This window comes from Chlorocebus sabaeus, chromosome 9, assembly GCF_047675955.1.
Source record: "Chlorocebus sabaeus isolate Y175 chromosome 9, mChlSab1.0.hap1, whole genome shotgun sequence".
NCBI lineage: Eukaryota > Metazoa > Chordata > Mammalia > Primates > Cercopithecidae > Chlorocebus > Chlorocebus sabaeus.
The window spans coordinates 114,942,106-114,961,431 of NC_132912.1; positions in this window are offsets into that span (position 1 = coordinate 114,942,106).

Sequence of the window (19,326 nt, forward strand, 5' to 3'; positions counted from 1 at the left end):
CAAGTTCTCCAGCCTCCAGGATCACCTCTTTGTTTATATCCAAACAACAATAATCCCAGACCAGTGAGTATCACAGTCATTTCCACAGAATGCACATAGCCTTCCCATTATGCGGAGCACTTAACATTCTAGTCTGAAGCAAACGCCTTAGGATGACTTTGCCTGGTCAGGGCCAGCCTGGTGATCCCACGTGCCAGCCTCGCTCCCCAGCAAGAAAGTGGCCCCGGGGATCTCTGCCAGAATGGGGTGGATGGCACCCCAGCCTGGATTTCAGCTTCTGGTCTAAAACGCAGGATGTGCTGCCTTTTCACAATGTGACACTATCCAGATTCCCCCACCATACACACAAGAACAAATTTGCCGACAATTCCAAAATCCCAGAGGAGAGCCCAGCACTGGATAAGCCCCTCTAATGGCCTTGCCTGGGAGCTGCTGGCTCCTGGAGGGAAGAGTTCTGAGGGTAGGGACCACTGAGTCAAGTCCTGGAAAGCCATGGACTGGGGTTCAAAGCTTCTAGGTACTGAGCACCTAGTCTGTGTGTGACCACCACATCTAGGTGTGACCACCACCACCTTTCCATCCCACAATGCCACCGTCCTACCTATGCCAGCCAGCCTGATTCCACTACCAGGATGTTTACTTGGGGAAGCAAAGGGAAAAGAATATTCTAGGGAGTCATGGGTTTGTGGGAGTCTGAGTGGGATCCCCTGGCACTGGGATCTGCTAGAGCAGTTCACGGTCCCTTTTCCGTAAGTAAAGCCCTCTCTGACCTCTCCATATAAAATGTCAGCTTCCCCTCGACTCCCCACCACCACGCACCATCTCTGTCCCTGCTACCTTCTTTCATGTTCCTCCATTACATGAATCATCATAAAACATTACAGAGCTCATTGTCTGTCAACTATCCCCCTCCACTAAGGTGTCAGCTTCTTAATGGCAAGGATGTTTTGTTTTGCTCGCTGCAGTGTTTCCTTCATCTAGAAGAATGCCTGGCACAATATATATTTATTAAATCAATATGATGAATAAACAAAAGAATCACAAGTACTCTTGTTTCTAGAGCCTGGCTCAGCCCCACCTCCTCTGGGAGCCTCCCCTGACTGCTCTGAGGATCACACCATTTTTCCCATGGTGCTCATTTATTTTGTCAACAAGCTTGTATTGAGCACCCACTATGTGCTAGATCCCAAGCTAGGCCCTGAGTTTACAGGAGAGACCAAGCAAAGCCCTTGCCCAAATAGCTTGCAATGTAGTTTAGCACATAAAAGGCATCTAGTTTGGGTTTCCAATTGCTTCCTGATCTTCCATGGATCAACGAGCTGCTAAAGGAGGGAGAAGACTGACATTGCCTGAGCACGAACTATGTTCTCAGCATGTGATATGTGCTTTTCTGGAACCAGGTGGTTTGCCCCTGAAGAGAAGGTCATCACTGGGGAGAGTGTGAGAGGGGAAGAAGTAGGACTTGCAGAGCACAGCAATCAGAACACAGAGGCTGCAGGGAAGTGCGAGCCACTTCCCACTGGAAATATGAAAGGAGGCTCAGAAGAGACATGGGGAAGGATCAGCAGGCCTGGGGTAAAGAAGCCTAGTTGCACCCTGTGTTGGGGTGATCGGACCCGACACCAGGCCGTGGGGGCTATGAAGTCAGGCGGAGTCAAAGGAATGAGAAAAGGCAAGAGAGAAAGTGGGACCAGGGAGCCAACGCTAGTATGGAGTCTGTGAAGGCCCCGAGCTCTGGGAGCCCACACTATTTATTGGTGATCAAACAAAGAAACAGGTGGTGAGGATGTGAAGGTTGAGAGAAAGTGATGCATCAAGCGAATGAGCTACAGCTGTGATGGTTTAGCATTTTCTTTGCCGCATATTGAACATGTTCTGCTACTTGAGATAATGGGAGTGCTAGAAGCAAGGAGCCAGCAAGTCTAGACACATTCCAGAGGCCACAAGGGGTTTTATGCCCTGAGCCCTGGATTCCATCCAAGCCATGAAGGGTTTTATGCCCTGGGCTTAGATTATGGTACGGCAGGGCAGACTTCTACCCTTCAGCACAGAGCTTGGTGTTCCAAAGGCCACGAAGGGTTTTAGACCCTGGACCCCGGACATGTTCCAAGACTCTTTTACATTATGTCAGACATGCAAGCCCTGCCTCAGCTTCTCTCCCAACATTCACCTTTTCTCCCAACACCCTGACCCCTTAGGCATGCCACTCTCCCTCTCTTAGCCATTTCCATTTCAGTAAAGGGCAATTGTTGGCCTAGGTAACCTCTAAGGCTCATTACGAAGACATCTATGATCCTTTCCAATCAACACAGCATCTTCCTCCTTTACTTCCTGTGGACTCTGTCCTGACCCCTCAGTTTAGAAAATGGCTTATGACAGTTAATGTGATCTTCCCACAGAGGGTCCATTACACCTGACCTTTGATTTAGGCAAAATGGTTTGGGGGATAAAGGAGCATGAACGAGCTCAGTGGTTTTCACTGTTCTGTTCTTTCCAATTAACCTTAGAGCCTTCTCTCCTGCTCTGCCCTCTCTTGGGACCTCCCCATCCTGGAGCCCAGCCATAAGCTGTCTTGGTTCTTCAGTTGCTCAAGCAACTCACCTGATTGGCTGTGAGGTCCAAAGCCCACTAGGCCCCTGTAGTCATCAAGAGGCCTCCCACAGGGCTGAAGTCAAGAAGACTGGCCCCTTGAGTATCTTCTTTCTCATCATGCTGGTTCCCATCCCTGAAGAAGATGGACCAAGCCAGGCAAAAGAGGGCATGAGCTGAAGACATGCACTGAGACTTTCAGACAGCTGAAGACATTGCCTCTCATCTTGCTGTGAGTGGCTAGGCAGAGGTTAAAGTTTCCTGTCCCCACCCGCTCCCATTGCCCAATTGTCCACAAGGAAAATCACATAGCAAGTAGTGGGTGGCTTTTGGAACCACAAACAGTCCGGATCAATTTGTTCTAAAGGCTCATTGAGCAACCACATTGCCCTCTTCCCTCTTGCCTGTCTAGCCATGAGGCTCCCTGCCGAGCAATTGCCTGCCCAGACAGGCAAGAATGCCAGCTCCTCAATTATAAGGGTCTGGATGCACAAAGCATAGCTCAACTAATTGACCACATCCCACTTGCAATCACGACAAGACAACATGAATTGAATCACAGTTTCCTCACTAATCATTTCAAGGTCTTTCTAAACACAATCTTTCTTTCAAATGTGTTATCTCACCACCAGACTGAGTTATGTTGCTAGGGACAATAATTAACTGATGGATGACAGGAAGCTAAAAAATATTCTTTAAACAAAAGAATATGATAGTATCATTTTAATAGCTCTGCTTAGCATTTTGATAAACAAACAACGTTTTGTATTTGTGGATTCTGTAAAGATGTGTAAATCAATAATCTCAAAAAGACTTACATATTCCATAACCAAGACATCAGAAAGTTAAAATCAAACAATTCAATTACTAATGTTTATTTAGTACCCACCATTCACAGGGCACTGGGCTGTGGGTTGATACACAGATGTATAAAGCTCAGTCCTTGACTTGGAGATGGTGAGTTGGTCACTTATCGGGGTTTGAGTACAGAAAAGTTTCGCAACTTACATAAAAATAAAGGAGTGAGCTGGGCGTAGTGGCTCATATCTGTAATCCCAGCACTTTGGGAGGCCAAGGCAGGAGGATTGCTTGAGGCCAGCAGTTTGAAACCACCCTGGGCAACACAGCAAGACTTCATTCCTAAAGAAAAAACAAATTAGCCAGGCATGGTGGCATGCACTTGTAGTCCCAGCTACTCAGAAGGTAGAAAGATCACTTAAGCCCAGGCATTTGAGGCTGCAGTGATGCACCATGGCACCACTGCACTCCAGCCTGGGTGAAAGAGTAAAACCCTGTCTCAAAAAAATAAAATAAGGCCTGGCATGGTGGCTCACACCTATAATCTTAGCACTTTGGGAGGCTGAGGCAGGCAAATCACTTGAGGCCAGGAGTTCAACACCAGCCTGGCCAACGTGTTGAAGCCTCGTCTCTACCAAAAAAAAACACAAAATAGCAGCTGGCCGTGGTGGTGAGCATCTGTAGTCCCAGCTACTCGGGAGGCTGAGGCACAAGAATTGTTTGAACTGGGAGGCAGAGGTTGCAGTGAGCTGAGATTGTGCCACTGCACTCCAACCAGAGTGACAGAATGAGACTCTGTCTCAAAACTGAATAAATAAAATAAAATAAAGAGTAAGAGAGTGAAAATTCAGCCAGATATGAACTTCCACTGAAATAAATATCTTAAATATGTAACTTGCTGGATTAGGCACATTATTGTGAACAGGACCCTCCTAAGTTCTAATGTGACAGTTGACAATTTGGCATGGAGCATGGAGAGATACAGGACAGACATGAATGATGTTAGATTTGATAAAATGTCATGCCATCACAAAATAGTTCGGAGAATATTCAGCTGCAAGTAACAGAAAACCCACAAAATAATGGCATAACCAAGTATGAGACATGCCTCTCACTCATCAAGAATTCCAGAGTTAGACTGCTCATAGCTGGAGAAGTTGCCACGAAAATCATCAATAATTTCTACTATTTTCTTTCTATATTGTCCTCTGCTTGTAGATTTTGTCCTCATGTTTTCAAAATGGCTGCAGCATTCCAGGTGTCACGTCCACATTGCAACAGGAAAAATGAGAGAAATACAAAGGACAAAAGTCTTCTCTTTTGTAAATGACTGTCTTTTTATTTGCAAAAAGAAGCCTTTCTCAGAAATCTACTTTCATTTCATTGACCAGAACAAATCACATGGCCACCCTCAACTGCAAAGGAACTGGGTATTTTTTAATTTGCAGGCTCCATAGTAAAGCAAGGCAAGGGAGAAGGCGATTTAAATAGGTTTCACTGGACCAGTAGAATTTGCCATGTATTTATCACACAATAATCATGCAGTGTATGAAATTTACTTGATTTTACATTACAAAAAGCTGTTTTTCTGCCCCACTGAATGTACAACTTGGCTCTACTTGCCTTTTTTAAATTAGGTTTTTAGATAAAAAATATTATGTTTTTAAGAATATATTTTTACGGAATAGTTGGGTACAAATTTTGTAGTGATTATCTCTCAGTGGTGGGATTATATGTTTTTTAAATTTATTTATCTGTGCTATCTAGTTTTGTTGTTTTGTTTTATTTTTTAATTTGCCATAATAAAAGTGCATTGTTTTATAATAAGAACGCAAAAAAAAAATTTCACAAGAATGTTCATGACTCATTATGGTATATTGTCAAATGAAAAAGCAGTGTGTACGATGTGTTCCCAATTTTCAGAGAGTAGCAAAAGCCTAGAGCGATGCCTCTGAATGCTGGGAATATATTAATAGATTGCTTTGATTTTCTTTCTCTGCTTTTTGCTATTTTCCAAATTGATCACAGCAAAAAATATTAAAAACAAATAACAATCGTGGCCTATGCAGTTTTCCACCTGGACTTGGAGGAAATGAAGTCTTCTGAGCATAAACTGAAAAATAGAATTTGGGGAATAAAAATCACACCAGAGAGAGAGAGAGAGAGAGAAGAAAGAAAGAGATAAAGAAAAAGAGGAAAGAAAGAGAGAGAGAGAGAGGGAGGGAAGAATGGAGGGAGGGAGGAAAAGGAAGGAAGGAAAAAAGGAAGAAAAAGAAAATAAAGAGAGGGAGAAAAGAGAAAGAAGGAAAGAAAGAAAGAAAGAGAAAGAAAGAAAAAAGAAAGAAAGAAAGAGAAAGAAAGGAAAGAAAGAGAGAGAGAGGGAGGGAGGGAGGAAGGAAAGAAAGAAGGAAAGAAAGAAAAAAGAAAGGAAGGAAGGAAAGAAAGAAAGAAAGAAAGAAAGAAAGAAAGAAAGAAAGAAAGAAAAAAGGAAGGAAGGAAAGAAAGAAGGAAAGAAAGAAAAAAGAAAGAAAGGAAGGAAGGAAAGAAAGAAGGAAAGAAAGAAAAAAAAGAAAGGAAGGAAAGAAGGAAGGAAAGAAAGAAGGAAAGAAAGAAAAAAAGAAAGAAAGAAAGAAAGAAAGAAAGAAAGAAAGAAAGAAAGAAAGAAAGAAAGAAAGAAAGAGAAAGAAAGAAAAGAAAGAAAAGAAATTCTACTGAAGAGGCCTTGTTTGTTAAGACCAAAAGGAAAACAATAAAATGCTTCCCTCCTCCTTGTTTCCTTTCTCTAAAAGCAGTTTCTGCTGAGAAACATTAAACCCCCTTAACATTCTTCAGGGGATTCTCAAGTCCAAGGCTCAGAGCCGGATAGAAAGAGGGTGTTTGTTCCTTTCTGGTGAGTCAGCTGTGAAACATGGCCCTTTGTTTCAACAAATATGGCCACCGGAAGTGGTCCTCTCATGGCCTCTTCTGTTTCCAGGAGGCTGAGAGACTGGGGAGCAAGATGTTTCCTTTGCCTTTCAGACAGACCATTCCACACAGAAATTCAGCAGTCATTTCCTGTCTCTTATTTTTTTTTTCTCTTTCCAATACACACAGCTTTCTCCCAAAAAGCAAGAGGCCATCTACAATTCTCCTGAATTTGCAGAGCCAAAGGCCATCATCTCAAAGGCCTGGAAAATGAACGTCTAGGTAAAGGGTTCTCCTACTGGGTCAATTTCAAAAGCAGACAGTCCATTCCTTAGGCATTCATTCATTCATTCACTTATTCATCCATCCATCCACTCAACAACAGCGCCTGGCCTGAGGATACAGTGAGAACAATGCAGAGTAAACATGGCCTTCGGGAAGCTTACTTGCGAAGGCAGGGTGGTAGGGAAAGACAGAATAAGGAAAAAGGAAGCACATCAGTAAACAATTTCAGGAAGTGAGAGTGTGATGTAAAGGATATAAAGCAGGGTAAGGTTCTAGAGAGCCACAAAGGAGTAGGCGGGTGGTCAGGAAAGAGTCTTTGAGAAGGTGACATTTGAATTGAGACTTGAATGATGTGAAGGAGGGAGCCATGAGAAGTTCAGGCAGGGCACAGGCAGGCAACAGCAGAGTTCCAGATGGGGCAAGTGACAGGAGGTGAGCCCAGAGAGGCAGCATGGAAGCACAGGGGCTTCGAGGCTGCAGGAAGGAGTGTAGATTCAAGAACAAGTGGTTATCTACAGCATAGTGGGGATCAAAAGCCAAAGGCTGCAAGCAGCTATGCATTCATGTACAAGCACCTGTTTTCCAGTTGTGTCAGAGAAGATTAAGGATGAGAGTAAACGTGTTCTGCTTTCTCAGAGCTTCTAGCCTAGACCAGGAGACAAAAATAATGCCTAGTGCAATTATGGAACGACTCGGAGCTAAGTCATGTGACTCTAATTTATATAAACACATTTGCAGAAGGTGAAATCAGCGAGAGCAGAAGCAGTCAGAAGATTGCATGGGGAGAGAGTGGGCTTGACCTAGAAGATAGGAGGTATTACATCAAGGATGGCAAAGGTTAGAGTGCACACACCCACTCCTCCTTCCATGGCAAATACGTTTCACCATTCACAGCTCTCTTTCCCACTAACCTGGGCCCCGAAAACCTTCTCAAACTAGCATTCCAGGCAGATGCCCACCCTCTCCCCACCCCCTCCCCGGCAGTTAATCAGAGTTAGCAAAGGAGGAAAAAATGCAGCCTAAGCCAGACATAGTGAGTCAGGGAATCTGGGGAGAGAAAGTGCCTCCCAAATTGAGAGGCGTAAAGATCAAGCGGGAGTTATCTAACTTAAATGGCAGACAGTAGTTCCTCACAGAATAGCTTGTGTGAAGGGCTGGAGGTGGGAAGGCCTGGGGCAAGTAATTCAATGTGGCTGGGGTTACAAGGGCAGGGGCAGAAGGGGCTGGAGAAACAGATGATCACAGAGGGCAGTGGAAGCAATGCAAAGAGTTTGAACTTTCTGTTACAGTAATACAGAAGCTTTGAAGGGCTCAAGCAGGAGAGAGAAGTGACCCTGGTTTCATTCCCAATATCACTCTAACTTCCCTGCCAACCAGGAAGCACATGAATTAGGAGGCTGGTGCAGGAAGCCAGGACCTGGACTTGAGGGTGTCAGTGGGAATGGAGATAAGTAGGTGGCCTGAAGCTATTTAGGAGATGAAATGGTTCAAAATTAGTGATTAGCTCTCAGGATAGAGAAGAGAGTAAAGAATGAAGTCCAGCCCCTCAAGAGAGTCCACAGATACCTGCACTGACAAGTGAAAAATGAGAACCGACTGGTCCGTGCTTTCAGATCTAACACACCTGCAGGAAGCCAGCAGTGCCTGCAGCTTCTCGAGATGATGACGTTCCCACTCTGCTGGGAGCTTGACATGCCATTGAGCCTTTTCTCACTTCTGCTTTAGGTCTCAGGCAAACTATGCAAAATGCTTTAAGTCCAGGGCATCTCATTTTTCACAGCAAAGAGCAGTGACTCAACCTTTGAAAGCCATCTGCCATTTTAATTTGCCGGTGCCCCACCTTGGCAGAGGATAATCCAAATGTTCAGAGTGGTTGAGGGCGTTATTCAAGGTCACATAGCAAGTTGGAGGTGAGTAGAGACTTGGAACCAAACATTCCCAATTTGTTACTGTGGGGAAAAGAAAGAGAGATCAGCCTGTTACTGTGTCTATATAGAAAGAAGTAGACATAAGAGACTCCATTTTGTTCTTTGTTCTGTATTTGAGATACTGTAAATCTGTGACCCTACCCCCAACCTTGTCCTTGCAAGAGACATGTGCTGCGGTGACTCAAGGTTGAATGGATTTTGGGCTGTGCAGGATGTGTCTTTGTTAAACAAGTGCCTGAAGGCAGCTTGCTGGTTAAAAGTCATCACCATTCTCTTAATTTCAACTACCCAAGGACACGTACACGGCCAAAGGTCGCAGGGACCTCTGCCTAAGAAAGCTAGGTGTTGTCTAAGGTTTCTCCCCCTGTGATAGACTGAAACAATGCTACTAAAAGGTTTATGGAGATGTCTGCATATGCATCTCAAGGCACAGCATTTTCCTTTCAACTTATTCATGTCACAGAGGTTTTTGTTCATATGTCTTACTGCCGATTTCCTCTTTTTCTTTGATCCTATTGTCCTGCCACTCCCCTGTCTTTAAGATGGTAAAGATAATTATCAATAAATACTAAGGGAACGGAGAGACCGGTGCCGGCGTGGGTCCTCTGTAAGCTGAGCGCGGGTCCCCTGGGCCCCCGCTTCTCTTTCTCTATACTTTGTCTCTGTGTCTTATTTCTTTTCTCAAGTCTCTCGTTCCACCTTACGAGAAACACCCACAGGTGTGGAGGGGCAGGCCACCCCTTCAGTTACACTACTTGCTGCCCAGATTCTGAATAAATCAAGCACCTTGAGCTATGCCACTGCCCTCCTTAGCCTATGTAAGCAATGGTGCCAAGAGTAGGAGAAAATGTGGTAGCCCCCATTCTCAGTGTTGTGTCAGCTCCTGTATAGTCAATCCCTTCCTCTTAATAAAAGAACCTCTGGGTTCGTCTCTGGAGCAATGGGTGGGTGGGCAGAAATCCACATCTCTATACATCCCAGTTCCTCCTGGACTCTATGTCTATTCTTGACTAGCTTTCAATAACTCAAAGAAGGTGGAGTGGGGCGTGTTCTGATTCTGAAACATGACATTTGAACAGCACCTCTCTCCTGGGAGTGAGCCCTAAAGTGAGGTAGTGCCTGGATCTCATCTTTCATCCTGGTTCCCCTCAGCAGGCACCTGAGCCCCTCCTGTGTGCCAGGCACGCGTCAGCACTGCACATCTGTTATTTAAACATAATTTTGCTCAGGCCTCCGATAAGCACTTTATATGGAAGAGGAAGGAAAAGGTTTTTTAATGCTTGCCTTCTCCTGAACTCAACCCTGTTAGAGTTGATCTCATATGAGGTATGCAAATCCAGGAGCACTGAATTGCTGTGAGAAAGTGAGAGATGAGAGCTGGGTGCAGAGGCTCATGCCTGTAATCCCAGTACTTTGAAAGGCTGTGGCAGGTGGATCACCTGAGGTCGGGAGTTCGAGACCAGCCTGGCCAATATGGTGAAACCCCGTCTCTACTAAAAATACAAAAAGTAGCCTGGCATGGTAGCAGGCTCCTGTAATCCCAGGTACTCAGGAGGCTGAGGCAGGAGAATCGCTTGAACCGAGAGGCAGAGGTTGCAGTGAGCTAAGATCATGCCACTGCACTCCACCCTGGGTGACAGAGCAAGACTCTGTCAGGAAGGAAGGAAGGAAGGAAGAAAGAGAGAAAGAAAGGAGGGAAGGAGGGAGGGAGGGAGTGAGGAAAGGAAGGAAGAAAGGAAGGAAGGAAGGAAGGAAGGAAGGAAGGAAGGAAGGAAGGAAGGAAGGAAGAAAGGAGGGAAGGAGGGAGGGAGGGAGTGAGGGAAGGAAGGAAGGAAGGAAGGAAGGAAGGAAGGAAGGAAGGAAGGAAGGAAGGAAAGAAGGAAGGAAGGAAGGAAAGAAGGAAGGAAGGAAGGAAGGAAGGAAGGAAGGAAGGAAGGAAGGGAGGAAGGAAGGAAGGAAGGAAGGGATGAGACATTAGACACCTGGGGGGTGGGAAAGCAGGCAGTGGGATAGGGAAGCTGGAGCCTCAGAGGCTAGGAAGGCCCCAGAAGGGAAATCCCCATTGTGGGTGGGCCAAAAAGATGGACAGTGAATATGATGAGACGGATAATATAGGCCCTTCTCCTCCCCCACATCTGCATTCATTGATTCAACATTGATTCAACAAACAGTAATTAAACACCTTCTGAAGTGTTCTGGGTACCAGGACTATAACAGCAAACTCAACGGACCAAAATCTGTTCTCCTGTAGTTGATACTGTGGTGGCAGAGACAGATGTTAACAAGGATATCAAATGTTAGGTAGTGAGACAGGATGGAGTGACAGCCTGAGTCAGGAAAGGCGGCCCACAGAACGGGTGGTGTATGAGAGGGGAATAGGAGTGCTGTCAGGGGAGGCAAGGCAAGGTGTCAGGGAGAAGGTGAGTTTTGTGTGTGTGTGTGTGTTTGGTTGGCGGGTTGTTTTTTGAGACAGTCTCACTCCATCACCCAGGCTGGAGTGCAGTGGTGCTATCTCAGCTCACTGCAACCTCTGCATCCCAGGTTCAAACGATGATTCTCGTGCCTCAGCCTGCCTTGTAGCTGGGACTACTACCGGTGCGCGCCACCACACCCGGCTAATTTTTTGTTGTATTTTTAGTAGAGATAAGGTTTCTCCATGTTGGCCAGGCCGGCCTCGAATGTGCCTGGCCTCAAGTGATCCACCTGCCCTGGGAGAAGGTGAGTTTTTATTAAGCACTGAGGGAAATGAGGGAGCTAGCACTGCAGATGCCTGGGAGAAGAGCCTTCCAGGCAGAGAAACAAAAAAATGCACAGTTCCTGGGATGGGAGCATGCTTGGAGTATTAGAGAGAGAAACATCAAATCCACCGGTCAGGAGCAGAGTGGGCGGTAACAGCAGGAGGGGCAGAGGTCAGAGTCTTTGTCAGCCAAAGACAAAACTGATAAGCTTTGCTTTTTGGGTGTTGCAGTTAGAACAAGGTCAATCCATAGGGACAAGGGGGCCAGTGGACTTTGAGGGGACATGTACTTTATGTCTGGTCTCCCTCATAACACTACAAATAAGGCAAGCGAGGCTCAGGAGGGGAAGAGGAATTGTCCAAGGTCACAAGGTTAGGGTGGTAGAAGCTGGAATCCATCCTGCAACTGATAGATTAAACCTCTGCTCATCCCACCACAGTCAGCTAAAAAGTGGGCAGTTGGGAAGGAGAAAGAGAGTCAGACACAGAAGTGTGTCTAGATAACAGCTGTGCAGCGCTGATGCCGCACCTGGCACACAGTAGGTGCTCAGGTTCCTGCGGAGTGGAACCAAGATGAAAGATGAGATCCAGCTGCTACCTCACCCCACACTCACGCCCAGGAGGGAGGTACTGTTCACATGTTATGTTTCAGAATCTGAACATGCCCGATTCCACCTTGTTTGAGTTATTCAAAGCTAGTCAAGGACAGGAGGAGAAGTGGTGTCTGGAGGATTGGGGATGTTTATAGAAGTGGTGAATCCCTGCACACTCATCTATCTCTCTAGGGCCAAAGCCCGAGGAATAGCCCAACCCCCACATAATCGTAGGATCTGAGAGTGGAAGGGACTAATACTTAAAGTGATCACATATCCCTCTTTGCATGGGACAGGCCCAGTGTGCTCCTGTAGTCTTGCAGAATTATTTTAAGACCCTCTTTCATCCTGTAACACAATCCTGGTTTGGATGATAAATTATGTACTCACCCTACTGGGCCTCAGTTTATAGAGGACCTGTGTGACAAGGTCTGTGATATACTTTAAGATATTTCAGCTTGGATCGTAGGATGTGTATGTGTTTGTTTTAACCTAAGCCCTAGGGTAAAACAAGGAGTAGTAACTCACCTACATGTGGTTAGTTAACATTTGAAGTATACTCATCAGGAATATACACTTCAGGCATTGGTTAGCATTTGAAATGATCTAATCAAAAATGGAAGCTACAACCAGCCCTTCAGTCAGAGACTTTATAAACAGTTATGATGAATGTTAGAAAGAATTTTTCCTTAGTGGAATGAAATGATGAACACATGCAGATTGCTAGACATATTCAGGCACTCCTGCTCTTGCATGAACAGAATGCGAGAACATAGAGAGCCCAGTTCTGTAAGACAACAGGAGCGCACTAGGCCTGTCCCACGCAGTAGCCTGTACACCCTGGGCTTAAGACTCGTTCCTAGGAAGGTTTTATTGTCTGATTCTGAATAGGTTATCTGATTCCTGCTACAAAAATATTGTTACATTCATCTAAAGAGAACCTTTTATGCAAGATGCTGAGGAAAAACCTCACAGGACAGAGAACTGAGTCTTCATCAAGCTTACATAATTACATGTGTCTGTTTGCTAATAAGCAAAGGTACATGTGGTGGAATTCCAACTGAGATTTGTTTTCTCTGTGACCTTACCTGTAGATCCCACCCATATGTACTGAAGAACTAAAGAATGGTGAACAAGCCAATTGTCTTGGCTCAGTTTACAACACCTGGGAAGCTGGCAAGGTCCCAGAGGAGAAGGAACCACAGGCTGTGTCATACATACCAAAGCAAAGAAGATCTTGGGCAGCCATACAAGAGCACCTCAGGGAGAGAACCCTGTGTACCCAGAGGGTATGGAAGCTTCAGGGAGAATTCTTGAGCCAGTGGCTGTGAAATGGGACAGCCCAGCTGCCTCCTGCCTGATGGTCGCCCAAACCTGCATCCGCTGGGAATGGGGTTATCTCAGAGGCTATCAGTGTGTGTACATGATGACCCTGGAGACACATACACTCTTAAGCAAAAAAGGCTAGGAAGCACTGAATTGAGCATGGTAGGGTTCAAAACAGGAAGTTAACTTATTTACACCTCTTTGTATTCTTTTTTAATTTTTGTGGGTACATATTAGGTGTGTATATTTATGGAATTCAGGAAATATTTTGATATAGGCATATATAATAGGTAATAATCACATCAGGGTAAATCACATCACCTCAAACATTTATCCTTTCTTTTTGTTACCAATAATCCAATTATACCCTTTTAGTTATTTTTTAAATGTACAATAAACTATTGTTGACTATGGCCACCCTGTTGTGTTATCAAACACTAGATATTATGTATGCTATCTAACTATATTTTCATACCCTTTAACATCCTTACTTCCCCCCAACACACACACCCTTTCCTGCCTCTGGTAGCCATCATTCTACTCTTTATCTTCATGAGTCCAGTTGTTTTAATTTTTGTTAGCTTCCACAAATAAGTGAGAACATGCAATATTTATCTTTCTGTGCCTGGCTTATTTCATTAACATAATCATCATCAGTTCCATCCATATTGTTGCAAACAACAGGATCTCATCTTTTTTATGGCTGAATAGTACTCCATTGTGTATATGTACCACATTTTCTTTATCTAGTCATATGCTGATTGACACTTAGGTTACTTCCAAATCGTGGCTTTTGTGAATAGTGCTGCGATAAACATGGGAGTGCAGATATCTCTTCAACATACTGATTTCCTTTCTTTTGGGGTTATACCTAGCAGTGGGATTGCTGGATCATGTGGTAGTTCCAATTTTAGTTTTTTTGAGGAACTTCCAAACTGTTCTCCATAGTAGTTGTCCTAGTTTACATTCACACCAACAGTGTATGAGGATTCTCTTTCCTCCACATCCTCACCAGAATTTCTTACTGCCTGTCTTTTGGAAAAAGACATTATAACTGGGGTAAGATGACATTTCATTATAGTTTTGGTGTGCATTTCTGTGATGGTCAATGATGCTGAGCATCTTTTCATAAACCTATTTACTGCTGATATGTCTTCTTTTGAGAAATGTCTATTCAGATCTTTTGCCTATTTTTTAATCAGATTATTAGATTTTTTTCCTGTTGTGTTGTTTGAGCTCCTTATATATTCTGGTTATTAATCTCTTGTCAGATTGATATCTTGCAAATGTCTTCTCCCATTCTGAGGATTGTGTCTTTACCTTGTTGATTGTTTCATTTGCTGTGCAAAAACTTTTTAACTTGATGTGATCCCATTTGTCCAGTTTTGCTTTGCTTGTCTATGCTTGAGGGACATTACTCAAGAAATCTTTTCCCAGTCCGATGTCCTGGAGAGTGTCCCCAGTGTTTTCTTTTAGTAGTTTCATAGGTTGATGCATTCAATTTAAGTTGAATGTTCAAATTAAGTTGAATTAAGGTGGTCACCACCACTGGGACTGTGCTGGGCCAGACCCAAAGCCAAGCCAAGGACTGAGTCTCACTCAAGGCCCGCAGTCACCATTGCCTGACAACTGCCTATGTGCACTCAAGGCCCTAGGGCTCTACAATTAGCTGGTAGCAAATCCAGCCAGCCTTGTGTCCCTCCCTTCAGGGCGATGAGATCCCCTTGGCACTGGATGGGTCCAGGGTTGCCGTCTGGGAGCTAGGGCATAGAGTCAACAATCTTAGGAATCTACCTGGCTCTCTATTCTACTACAGCTGAACCAAGCCCCATGACATAGTCCTTCCTGCTCTTTCCTCCCACTTCCACAAGCAGAGGAGTCTCTTCACCAGGGCCTGCACCATCCCAGGCCCCTGGTGAGGACTGCCTGGCTAGTACTGTGGTTCACTCATGGCCCAAGGGCTCTTCAGTCAGCTTGTGGTGAATTCTGCTAGGCCTGAGTCTCTCCCTTCAGGGCAGTGGGTTCCCTTCTGGCCCAGGGCAGATCAAGAAATTCCATCCAGGAGCCAAAGCCTGGAATTGGGGATCCCAGGATCCTACTTGGTGGTCTACTTTTCTATAGCCAAGCTGGTAACCAAATTGCAAGAAAAAGTCCCCTTTAATCTTCCTTCTCCTTTCCTCAAGCAGAAAGGGTCTTCCCCCACAGCCACCACAGCTAGGCATGTGCTGGGGTCACACCCGAAGCCAGCACAACTCTGAGTCTCACCCGAGGGCCATGGCAAAGACTTCCTGACTACTACTGCTGATTATTCCGGGACCAAGGGCTCTTTAGTCAGCAAGTGATGAATTCTGTCAGGACTGGGCCTTTCCCTTCAAGGCAGTGGGTTCCCTTTTGACCCAGGGTATGTTTAGAAATATTGTCCAGGAGCTGGGGCTTGGAATGGGGGCCTCAGGACTCTGCCTGATGCCCTATTCTACTGTGGCTAAGCTGGTATCCAAGTTGCAAGACAAAGTCCTCTTTACTCTCCTATCTCTTCTCCTGAAACAGAAGGAAGAAGTACCTCCCAGAGCTGCAAGCTGTGCTGCCTGGGGTTGGGAGAGGGGTGATACAAGCACTCCCTTGGCCTCCCTGGCTTATGTTTCACTAGGTCCCATGCAAGCACAGCATTAGGGCTTGCCCAAGAATTACAGTCTGTGTGGCCTAAACTGCCTTTCAATTTTATTTAGAACCCCAGAGCACTTTAGCCCATGATGGCAGGGCTTGCTGGAACTCAGCTTCTGACCACTGCGATGGATGATTTGCCTGTGGCTAGGACTAGTCTAAATGCTCTCTCCATGGGCGTTGGTTGGGTTCTGTCTGGTGTTTCTTTCTGCTGTGACAAGGCAGCAATGAGTTTCAATGCAAATTTCCACAATCACTGCATTCTCCCTCCAACAAGCACTCAGATTCTCTCTCCGCACCACATGGTGGCTGCTGGAAGATTGGGCAGAGGTGGTGCAAGCAATTCAAGGCTGTCTTTCCTACCCTCTATAGTGCCTCCTTCCTTAATATGATATTAAAACCAAGTACTGTGAAAAATCACCTGATTTTTGGTTTTTATGAAGGTGTTTTTGTGTGTAGATAGCTGTTCAATTTGGTGTTCCCCTGTGGGTGGACAATTGCTGAAGATTTCTATTCAGCCATCTTGCTCCACCTCCCTCCTGCACCTCTTTTACAACCTAGTTTGTGAAAAAAGATTCATTCCTGTTATGATAGCTATCATTGATCGCTCATTCACTCATGTCTGCATTTATTCAACAGCATTTATGGCAGGTGCTGTTGTAGGAGTTAGGGACACTACAGTGAACCAGAAAAACAATCCGGAAGTAATAGATACACGGTACATCCACGTGACGAAATATTTAGCAATCAAAACAAATGAAGTACTAATACATGCTACAACATGACTGAAACTTGAAAACATTATGCTAAGTGAAAGAACCCAGTAACAAAAGACTACATATTGTATGATTCCATTTCTATGAATAGGCAATTCGATGGAGACAGAAAATAGATTGGGAGTTGCCAAAGGATGGCGTAAGTTGAGTGCAAGTGAAGAGTGACTTCTAATAGGTTCAGGGTTTATTTTGAGGATGATGAAATGCTCTAAAAATAATTGGGCTGATGGGTTGCACAACTTTGTAAATTTACTAAATCCCCTTACTTATACACTTCAAATGGGTGAATTGAATGATAGGTGAATTATAGCTCAATAAAGCTGTTAAAAAACATTACATTTAAAATTTTTAAGATTAAATTAATAGATGCGGACATTTAAAAATTAGTAGATACAATAGTAGCTCACTACGTGACCACTGGGATTATTTTCGTGTATTTAGATTTTTTTAACTTTTTTTTCTCCAGAGATGGGGTCTCACTGTCTTGCCCAGACTGGTCTAGAATTCCTGGTCTCGAGCAGTTCTCCTGCCTTAGCCTCCCAAAGTGTGGGGATTCCAAGCATGAGCCACCATGCCCAATCAGGATATTTGTTTTAATATAATTAATACTTCTGCTAGTGAATCATCTGGAACGCAAAAGTAAGTGAGGCATCAACTGACCCAGACTGAGCTCAGAAGCTCAAGCTCAAATTGAGAAGGCTGCCAAAAAAAGAATATATATAGTGTGTGGATTTTCTGGGGCCTTTATTGTCCCCACCCTTTTCAGTTTCCATTAATCTAGAGAAGTGAGGGTCAGCAGATTGGATGAAATTTCCTGAACCTGGAGCTATTGAGAAAATTCTTCCTAAGCCTCCTTGAGCGCTGGCAGGCATGGTTTCTTTTGGTTCTCCAGAGACAGAGCCCAAAGCAGGCCCTTGGAAGCAGGTAACCTGTTGGGAAAAGATCCAGGAAGCAGAAGTGAGAGACCGCAGAGAACGCGACATAGAGCGGGGAGCACCTGTTAAGAGGACATTATCAAGCTGATTCCCATCTTGGGATATGAAGCTCAGACCTTCTGGGCACCATGTAGAATGTAACTTTATTTATTTTTATTATTTATTTTATTTATTTATTTATTATTTATTTATTATTTATTATTTATTTATTTATTTATTATTTATTTATTTATTCTTTTTTTTTTTTTTTTTGGAGACAGGGTCTCATACCATCATCCAGGCTGGAGGGCAGTGATGCGAATAGAGTTCACAGTAGCCTTGACCTCCCAGGCTCAAGTGATCCTCCTACTTCAGTCTCCACAGTAGCTGGGACCACAGGCACACACCACTATACCTACCTAATTTTGAAATTTTCTGTAGAGATGAGGTCTTGCCATATTGACCCGTCTGGTCTCAAACTCCTGGGCTCGAGAAATCCTCCTTCCTTGGCCTCCCAAATGCTAGGGTTACAGGTGTGAGCCACTGCACCAGGCCAGAAGTGTCTTCTGAAGGACCTGGGACAGGCATTTATCCCTCTCCAAGAACATTAACTGCCCCTAGCTCTGGGTGACACCTACAGGTGGCTAAGTGGGTTCCCTCAGTTTCTGAGAAAGCTCTGAGGTTGAACCTGGCACTTGAGATGGGACACACTGGAAGTAAGCAAAGAAGTGTCCACCACTGCTGACCTGCAGTTAGAGGGGAGACCAAGAGGTTGTGACGTGGGGCACAAAAAAAGTCTACTTCATGGGGTGTGGGATCCTGGGGGCTCACTGTCTAGAAAAGACACACATGTCAGGAAGGTGGGTGCGGCTAGGGCTGACCTCACCAGAGAAGTACCCCGTGAACATGACCAAACCACTGGGGAAGGAAGACAGCATGTTTCAGACATTGCCTGTGCATTGCTTCCTTCTCTGCTCGCAGTCGATCCTAAAAACATAAGAGAGATGTTCTTCTGTTTTAGCAGAGGAGAAAGCTTGAAGAAATGACACAAGCTGCCCAAAGTTGCTCTGGAAGAATATGGCAAGGTAGGGATTCAAATTTGGAGACCAACCTAATCACAAAGCTCAACTAATATTTCTGTATTTTGTGGATGACACATTATAAAATATGTTTTCTGTAGGGGCTCAGATTACACACACGTATGTATAACTAAAACTTTCATAAAATCCTCCTTCCTGTGGGTAATACACTCTGATGTTTAGTTCTAGTCTGTTTTTAAACGCCACTTGCAACCATGAAACTTATTTCACAATTCACTAATGGGACACATCCCATGATATGGAAAGAATACTTGATAACTTATTTATTCAATTACTTGTGAGGCACATATAGTGCCCATCCAAGCCATTCCCCATTAATAATAATTGTCATATTATTTTTAGTCAGCCCTCTCCTTCAGTCTTGGCCAGTTCCCAATTAAATGCTCTTAAAACTGGGTCAGTTTTCTTTAGAGCGCTAATCTTAAATTGTACTTACGTATCCCATCTGTGAGGTTATTGATTTCTGCCTGTCTTCCACGAACGGTAAGTTTTACTCATGGTCAAGTCTACTTTGACTCACCTGTCTCCCTAGCACCAGCAGCATACATAGTATACAGCAGGTGCTCAGTGTTGGTATAATGAATTCATTTTAATAAAAGTGATTGGTTTGAGGTCACTACTCTCAGATGGTTTTTGTTTGTTTTTTGTTTTGTTTTGTTTTGTTTTGTTTTTGAGATGGAGTCTCACACTGTCACCTGGGCTGGAGTACAGTGGC